The sequence below is a fragment of the Bos taurus genome, chromosome 18 (genome assembly GCF_002263795.3).
Source record: "Bos taurus isolate L1 Dominette 01449 registration number 42190680 breed Hereford chromosome 18, ARS-UCD2.0, whole genome shotgun sequence".
In the NCBI taxonomy this organism is placed as follows: domain Eukaryota; kingdom Metazoa; phylum Chordata; class Mammalia; order Artiodactyla; family Bovidae; genus Bos; species Bos taurus.
In genome coordinates, this window is record NC_037345.1 from 58,287,129 (window position 1) to 58,296,448 (window position 9,320).

General features: G+C 41.5%; 1 pseudogene; it reads left to right on the top strand.

Moving 5' to 3' along the window:
* Positions 1-6,337: 6,337 nt before the first annotated feature.
* Positions 6,338-7,139, top strand: LOC132342753 (vomeronasal type-1 receptor 4-like; annotated as a pseudogene).
* The last annotated feature ends 2,181 nt before the right edge of the window (positions 7,140-9,320 follow it).

Consider the following 9,320-nt stretch of genomic DNA (forward strand, 5'->3'; position numbering starts at 1 on the left):
CCCTTCTCTTCCTGCCCCCAATCCCTCCCAGAATCAGAGTCTTTTCCAATGAGTCAACTCTTTGCATGAGGTGGCCAAAGTATTGGAGTTTCAGCTTTAGCATTAGTCCTTCCAAAGAACACCCAGGACTGATTTCCTTTAGAATGGACTGGTTGGATCTCCTTGCAATCCAAGGGACTCTCAAGAGTCTTATCCAACACCACAGTTCAAAAGCATCAGTTCTTCAGTGATCAGGTTTCTTCACAGTCCAACTCTCACATCCATACATGACCACAGGAAAAACCATAGCCTTGACTAGACGGACCTTTGTTGGCAAAGTAATGTCTCTGCTTTTGAATATGCTATCTAGTTGGTCATAACTTTCTTTCCAAGGAGTAAGCGTCTTTTAATTTCATGGCTGCAGTCACCATCTGCAGTGATTTTGGAACCCCCCAAAATAAAGTCTGACACTGTTTCCACTGTTTCCCCATCTATTTCCCAGGAAGTGGTGGGACCAGATGCCATGATCTTCGTTTTCTGAATGTTGAGCTTTAAGCCACCTTTTTCACTCTCCTCTTTCACTTTCATCAAGAGGCTTTTGAGTTCCTCTTCACTTTCTGCCATAAGGGTGGTGTCATCTGCATATCTGAGGTTATTGATATTTCTCCTGGCAATCTTGATTCCAGCTTGTGCTTCTTCCAGCCCAGCTTCTTCCAGCTCATGATGTACTCTGCATATAAGTTAAATAAGCAAGGTGACAATATACAGCCTTGACATAAAATAATTAGCCTCCAATTAAAATAAATAAATTTAAAAAAAATGTTCACCTGAAAAAAACATAAAGTTTAACAGTATTCTAACATCTATCTAAGCTCACAACTCATTTTATTATTTCAATTTATATGATATACAAGATTCCATATTCTCCAGGCTCCTTTGTACATCTCTTGTACTTTAATATCTTTCACAAATCTTGCCTTATGGTTAATAGTTTCACTTAATGTAAATATTAATAAATACTGAGCACTGAGACTAAAATTATTAATAACTTCATTTCAAGCCTCCCTTGTTTTATCACCTATTAGTATTTCATGTATCACAGTTTAGGAAACAAGGTAGTATTATCTGACAATTAATGTGGAAGATGCATTGTGTTTTTGTCCCTGGCATGACAGCAAATGAGTCCTGCTGCTGCCAAATTAATATTGAACAAATTTTATATTCATTCATTGCAACTTGGACTTGGGGAAGTTTCTGTAGAATTAGTCTCTAATTCCAGCTCTATATTATTATCTCTAAAATGTCATTCATATTGATAATGACCTATAGAATAAATCCCTAAATAAAAAGGAATTTTTTACAACCAAAACTATAAAAAATGAAGGTGATATGAAATAAAAGTATAACTACAAAACTAAAATATAGGTCTAGATTACTAGATAACCAGCTGATGTGATCAGTTAGTGTATCACACTGGTTGCAGCATAGTCTTAGTAACCAGCCTAGCCATATTTAAACCATTAGACCCAAACCAGTGTTGGGGTGAGTTTAGACAAACTGTTTAACCTCTATGTAACTTAGGTTTCCTCATCTTTTTAATGAGAAGAAAATCAAAGAAGGTACTCTATATACGGGGCTTCCCTGGTGGTAAAGAATCCGCCTGCCAACACAGGAGACAGGGGTTCGATCCTTAGGTCTAGAAGATCCCCTAGAGAAGGAAATGGCAACTTACTCCAGTATTCTTGCCTGGAGAGTCCCATGGACAAAAAAGCTTGGTGGGCTACAGTCCATGGGGGTAGCCAAGAGCCAGACATGACTTAGCAACTAAAAAACAACAACCAAATATATGGCAGAATAGCAATAATTTCATGTAAGTGCTAAGTAAGCTGTATAAATATATTCACATTGGGAAGCCTCTTTACAAAACCAAACTTGAAGTAAATATTTCTCAGAGGGTATATTGGCTATCAGTTGATATGATAAATATAGCCCATACCATACATTCCCACAGAGGATACGCTGCTCTGAAGACAAATGTCAGCCACTGGGAACTAGCGGAATGGCCTCCAGATTTTGGGCAATTAAGAAAGGTTTATTTATCTCAGACTATTGCTGGAATCCTGGGCATTTTCTCTCTTCTTTACCTTTACCTCTTCCTTTACTACAGTGAATGCAGGTTGAGACCCACAGATTCGATTCTGAAACACCTGACTAGAGTCACTTCTTGGCCATTACCTTTGAAGGTGCCCCAGAGACAAGGGCAGCCTGTAGTTGAAGCGTGCATTCTGTGACTTATCCATTCAGATTTTGTTTTCTCTCCTTACAGAGCTGGCAGATCATGTCCATGGGCACCACCTGCCCCTTAAGTGTCTCCAGTCATCATGGATCAGCCCTAGGAAACCCAGGTGGGTGGAACTTTAAGTAAAGCTCCCACTTTGCTCTGCTGGACGCTGTATATGCTGGTAAATATCATTTTATTGCTGTGTATATGATTGCCAAATACAGTGACAAAACCATCACAAAGAACAAAAAATTGGGATACTGCTCTGCTGAATTTCATTAACAATGTCAGTGACTCACTACTTGGAGCAGGGTTATTATTGTCTGATGCTTCACCATCTGAGTTGCAGATCTGTAAGTTTCATCCTCGGAGAAGGCAATGGCACCCCACTCCAGTACTCTTGTCTGGAAAATCCCATGGACAGAGGAGCCTGGTGGGCTGCAGTCCAAGGGGTCGCTAAGAGTCAGACACGACTGAGCGACTTCAGTTTCACTTTCCACTTTCATGCATTGGAGGAGGAAATGGCAACCCACTCCAGAATTCTTGCCTGGAGAATCCCAGGGACAGGGGAGCCTGGTGGGCTACCGTCTATGGGGTCGCATAGAGTCAGACACAACTGAAGCGACTTAGCAGCAGCAGCAGCAGCAGCAGCAGCAAGCTTCATCCTGCACAGGAACAATCAGCAGATCAAACACATTCACGGGACAAGTTTTTCCCGGCAACTTCCAAGTTTTTTGTGTGTATGATAAGAATTTTTTAAAACCTCAAGATATACACATGAGATTATAATTGCACAGTTCAGTGGAATTCCTCAGCACCCAAACTTCCATAGGCAACACCCAGATCAAGAAACAGAATGTTCAGCTCTCCAAAACCCTTCCCAGGCCTCCTTGAGTAACTATCTCCAAGGATGTAATTCTATCATGTATATTGGTAGAAGTGGAATTGTTGGAATGTAGATTTGATTTATTCTAAATCAGAGATACCAAAGGAACATTTCATGCAAAGATGAGCTCGATAAAGGACAGAAATGGTATGGACCTAACAGAAGCAGAAGATATCAAGAAGAGGTGGAAAGAATACACAGAAGAACTGTACAAAAAAGATCTTCACAACCCAGATAATCACGATGATGTGATCACTCACCTAGAGCCAGACATCCTGGAATGTGAAGTCAAGTGGGCCTTAGAAAGCATCACTACGAACAAAAGCTAGTGGAGGTGATGGAATTCCAGTTGAGCTATTCCAAATCCTGAAAGATGATGCTGTGAAAGTGCTGCACTCAATATGCCAGCAAATTTGGAAAACTCAGCAGTGGCCACAGGACTGGAAAAGGTCAGTTTTCATTCCAATGCCAAAGAAAGGCAATGCCAAAGAATGCTCAAACTACTGCACAATTGCACTCATCTCACACGCTAGTAAAGTAATGCTCAAAATTCTCCAAGCCAGGCTTCAGCAATACATGAACCGTGAACTTCCTGATGTTCAAGCTGGTTTTAGAAAAGGCAGAGGAACCAGAGATCAAATTGCTAACATCCGCTGGATCATAGAAAAAGCAAGAGAGTTCCAGAAAAGCATCTATTTCTGCTTTATTGACTATGCCAAAGCCTTTGACTGTGTGGATCACAAGAAACTGTGGAAAATTCTGAAAGAGATGGGAATACCAGACCACCTGATCTGCCTCTTGAGAAATCTGCATGCAGGTCAGGAAGCAACAGTTAGAACTGGACATGGAACAACAGACTGGTTCCAAATAGGAAAGGGAGTACATCAAAGTTGTATATTGTCACCCTGTTTATTTAACTTATATGCAGAGTACATCATGAGAAACGCTGGACTGGAAGAAACACAAACTGGAATCAAGATTGCCGGGAGAAATATCAATAACCTCAGATATGCAGATGACACCACCCTTATGGCAGAAAGTGAAGAGGAACTAAAAAGCCTCTTGATGAAAGTGAAAGTGGAGAGTGAAAAAGTTGGCTTAAAGCTCAACATTCAGAAAACAAAGATCATGGCATCTGGTCCCATCACTTCATGGGAAATAGATGGGGAAACAGTGGAAACAGTGTCAGACTTTATTTTTGGGGGTTCCAAAATCACTGCAGATGGTGACTGCAGCCATGAAATTAAAAGATGCTTACTCCTTGGAAGGAAAGTTATGACCAACCTAGATAGCATATTCAAAAGCAGAGACATTACTTTGCCAACAAAGGTCCGTCTAGTCAAGGCTATGGTTTTTCCTGTGGTCATGTATGGATGTGAGAGTTGGACTGTGAAGAAGGCTGAGTGCCGAAGAATTGATGCTTTTGAACTGTGGTGTTGGAGAAGACTCTTGAGAGTCCCTTGGACTACAAGGAGATCTAACCAGTCCACTCTGAAGGAGATCAGCCCTGGGATTTCTTTAGAAGGAATGATGTTAAAGTTGAAACTCCAGTACTTTGGCCACCTGATGCGAAGAGTTGACTCATTGGAAAAGACTCTGATGCTGGGAGGGATTGGGAGCAGGAGGAGAAGGGGACAACAGAGGATGAGATGGCTGGATGGCATCACTGACTCGATGGACGTGAGTCTGAGTGAGCTCTGGGAGTTGGTGATGGACAGGGAGGCCTGGCGTGCTGCGATTCATGGGGTCGAAAAGACACGACTGAGCGACTGATCTGATCTGAATGGTTAAGAGATCAGATCACTTTTGCTCATTTGATAATTTACTTAATTGGAATTATAGCCCAGGAACTCTTTCATATTGACTTTGTTTCCATTCTGGATAATTTTGTGAATTTATCTGTATCATTTCATCCTACTGCTAGCATTCATTCACACTGCTGTTTAGGATACCATTGTGAATAAGAGTAAATTAACTGATTCATTCTACTGTTAATGGGCAAGTGGGTAGTTTTGAGTCTGGGACTATTATGAGGAATGAGTAATTCATAATTCTGGCATACAAATCCTATAACCAATCTGTGATACATGTACAAGTTTCTGAGTATGTTCATGGGAGTGGAATTATCGGCATATAGGATTACATCTTATCTGCTGAAATAGGTACCACAACTTTCCAATATTTTGGTACCAGCTTTAACAACTACCACCAGTGCACGAGATTCTCGGTAGACCACATCTTAGCCAAAACTTGTTATCTCTGTCATTTCTATTTCTGATTTCTTGCTGGTGTTTGACGATAGGTGGTGGTTATATTTTAATTTTTGATGACTAAAGACATTGAATTATTTTACACAGGTATTATGCAATGACTAATCTGGTTTTCAAAACTTCTGTAGGAAAGATTTGCCTATTGTGTTTTTCATTGTGTCATCTGCAAGACTTCTCTGTTCTGGTTACAAGTTGTATCTCAGTGTGTGTGTTTTGATAAAAATCGTTTTTATTCACATTAGCTATAGTCATTTCACCTCTATGGGTAATATTTTTTTGAGCTGTTTAGGATATATCTTAATTGCAAGACCATGGAAATATTGTTTTTCTAAAAAACAAACACTGTTTCTCTTTAAAACTGAGATGAGAAATCCATGCAGAATTCATTTGTTATGTGATGTGGGTAATGATAGAGACTTCTTAAAAAGATTTTTTTGGATGTGGACCATTTTTAAAGTCTTTATGGAATTTGATACAACGTAGCTTCTGTTTTATGTTTTGGTTTTTTGGCCTAGAGGCATGTGGGATTAGGTCCCCATCCAAGGATTGAACCTGCACCCCCTGCACTAGAAGGCAAAGTCTTAACCAGTGGACCACAGGGAAGTCTCTGAGGCTTTTCTTTTCTGCAACATGTCTAGCAAATGTCAGCCTATTCTGGTTTTTTTATGTTGTATTACACTTTGGTTCCATTTGCTGTCACTTGTCACTGTTTCCCCTAGGTTAACTTCACTTCATCCTTACTGATGACTTTCCCACTGAAATATACAGGCTATCTCTCCATCTCTTTCCATCTTGCGAAGTCTTGGCAACTGATCAGGAGCCAACAAGTACCATTACTCAGTACTTGGTGGCAAAAGTCTTCAATGAGTCTTTTTGCTTAGAGGAATGTTTGTTGCCATAACTTCAAAGAAAACATATCAAATGACAGAATCTCCCCCCAGGGATGTGGCAATAGGAATCATCTTCCTGTCACAGACTATGATTGGAATTCTGGGCAATTTCTCCCTTCTTTATCAGTACCTATTCATTTACCACACTGGATGCAGGATGTGGGCCATGGATTTGATTTGCAAACACCTGACGATAGCCAACTTCTTGGTCATTTTCTCTAAAGGAGTTTCTCAGGCAATAGTAGCTTTTGGGTTGAAACACGTTTTCAGTGATTTTGCAAGAAAGCTTCTTTTGTATGTTCATACAGTGGGAAGGGGTATGTCTATCAGCATCGTGTCTCTTGAGTGTCTTCCAAGCCATTACGATCAGCCCAATGAACTCCTGTTGAAAGGCTCTTAAAGCCCCCCAAAATGTTGGCTTTTGCATTTTCCTCTTCTGGACCCAATACACATTTGTAAATTTAATTTTTCCCATGTATATGTTGTGTATGTTAAGCGGATGGAGCATGCATGACAAACATCACAGAGACATAGGGTACTGTTTTATTAATTATCATGAGAAAGAAACAGGCTCAGTGTGTGCAGCACTGATAGCGGTCCCTGAAGTTGTATTTTTTGTGCTCACAATCTGGACCAGTGGCTTCATCATTGTCATCCTACACAGACACAAACAACGAGTCCAAAACATTCCTAGGAAGAAACTGTCTCCCAGATCCTCTGCTGAGTCCAGAGCTACCCAGAACCTCCTTGTTCTTGTGAGCACCTTTGTATCTTTTTACACCCTTTCCTCTGTACTTCACGTTCCTTATTTTGTTTTTCATAATCCCACTTAGTTGTTCCTGAAAACTTCTGCCCTAATTTCTGTGTGTTTTCCAACTGTCAGCCCCTTTCTGCTCATGAGCCTTGACTCCACGACACCCAGGCTCTACTTTGTGTGGATAATGAATACAAAAGCTGTCACTTTTAGTCAGAATTATGTAAATTGTTAGTTTTTGCACAATAATCCATTGTCTATGCATTCATCACTTGAGAATGTTAATGCAGAAACTTAGGGGAAAATCAAAACTCTTTCTAACGACACGCTAGTGGAACTTTCCTGGCAATCCAGTAGTTCAGACTCCACGCTTCCACTGCCGGGCAGCAGGTTTGATCCCTGGTCGGGGAACTAAGATCCTGCAAGCTGCAGGACATGACCAAAAAAAGTCACAATGTGTTGATTATACTTGTGAATGGCCATTTGGGATTAATAAAATCCATAGAGAATTAACTTTTTTAAAAAGCCACCCTTTAAAAGATTTTTAATAAAAAATAAAATCCATGCTAATGGGTTTTGGGCTTTTCAGCTGGTTGAATGTGGAACCTACATTGCTATGAAATGTGAAAGTGTCAGTCGCTCAGTCATGTCCAACTCTTTGTGACCCTATGGACTGTAGCCCATTAGTCTCCTCTGTATGTGGAATTCTCCAAGAATACTGGAGTGGGTTGCCATTCCATTCTCCATGGGATTTTCCTGACCCAGGGATCAAACACAGGTCTCCTGCATTGCAGACAGATTCTTTATTGTCTGAACCACCAGAGAAGCCCCCTACATTGCTGGAGTAGGGGTGAATTAAGCCTCATCATGAAACATAGTATACTGTAGATATTAAACTTAATCAAATGAGGCAAATGAATAGATCTGGTCTTATGTGTCAGAAGAAAAGAACAGTCGACCATCTGGTGTACATGTGGGAATATTTGCCAGCAGTGAATATGGCAAAGAAACAAGGCACAGACATTGTTGGAAGACAATTATGGATTTCTCATGTATGGGCCTTATAGTTTTTTTCCTGTTTCCCTGAAAAACAGCTTTGGGGAAAAAGGTACAGAGTCACCCTCTGGAACAGTGGATAGATTTGTTTGCTCTACGGGTAAATAAAGATGTTTCCCTTTGGGGCAAATGGTAAGGCAGGCTCGCTTTCAGTTCCCTTAAAAAAACCAATTATTTATTTATGGCTGTGCTGGGTCTTGGTTGCTGTGCAGGCTTTTCTCTTGTTGCAGTGCAAGGGCTCGAGGGCACGTAGGCTTCAGCAGTTGTGGGACAGGGCTCAGTAGCTGCAGCGGGCAGGCTCAATAGTTGTGGTGAATGGCTTAGTTGCTCCAAGGCATGTGGGATCTTCCCAGATGAGGGATCAAACCCACCTCCCCTGCATTGGCAGATGGATTCTTAACCACTGGACCATCAGGAAGTTCCCTAGGTTGGGTTTTCCCATCCCAATTCCTCAGCTGTATGCTACACTATTAATGTTGCTGCTGCTGCTAAGTCGCTTCAGTCGTTTCTGACTCTGTGCGACCCCATAGATGGCAGCCCACTAGGCTCCTCTGTCCCTGGGATTCTCCAGGCAAGAACACTGGAGTGGGTTGCCATTTCCCTCTCCAATGCATGAAAGTGAAAAGTGAAAGTGAAGTCGCTCAGGTAAATCAAGGCCTTGGAGAAGGAAATGGCAACCCACTCCAGTATTCTTGCCTGGAGAATCCCATGGACAGAGGAGCCTGGTGGGCTACAGTCCATGGGGTCACAAAGAGCCGGACATGACTCAGTGTCTAAGCACAAATCAAAGCCAGTGCAAGCCACGGGTCTTACACAGGAACACACGCACACAAAAAAGGCCATGTTGAAGTACAATCATATGGTGCACACTTACAAACAGTACTTCAAACGTTAAAGAGGGCAATGCGTGCGTGCTAAGTCGCTTCAGTTGTATCTGACTCTTTGTGACCCCATGGACTGTAGCCCACTGGGCTCCTCTGTCCATGGGATTCTCCAAGCAGGAATACTTGCCATTTTCTTCTTCAGGGGATCTTCCTGACCCAGGGATCAAACCCACATCTCTTACATCTCCTGCATTGGCAGATGGGTTCTTTACCACTAGCGCCACCTGGGAAGCCATAGTCTAAAGTTGTACTGCTGTGGTATTTATTCATATCCACATAAATATGCAAGGGGTAGAGTGTAGGGAAGAAAAAAAAAACTC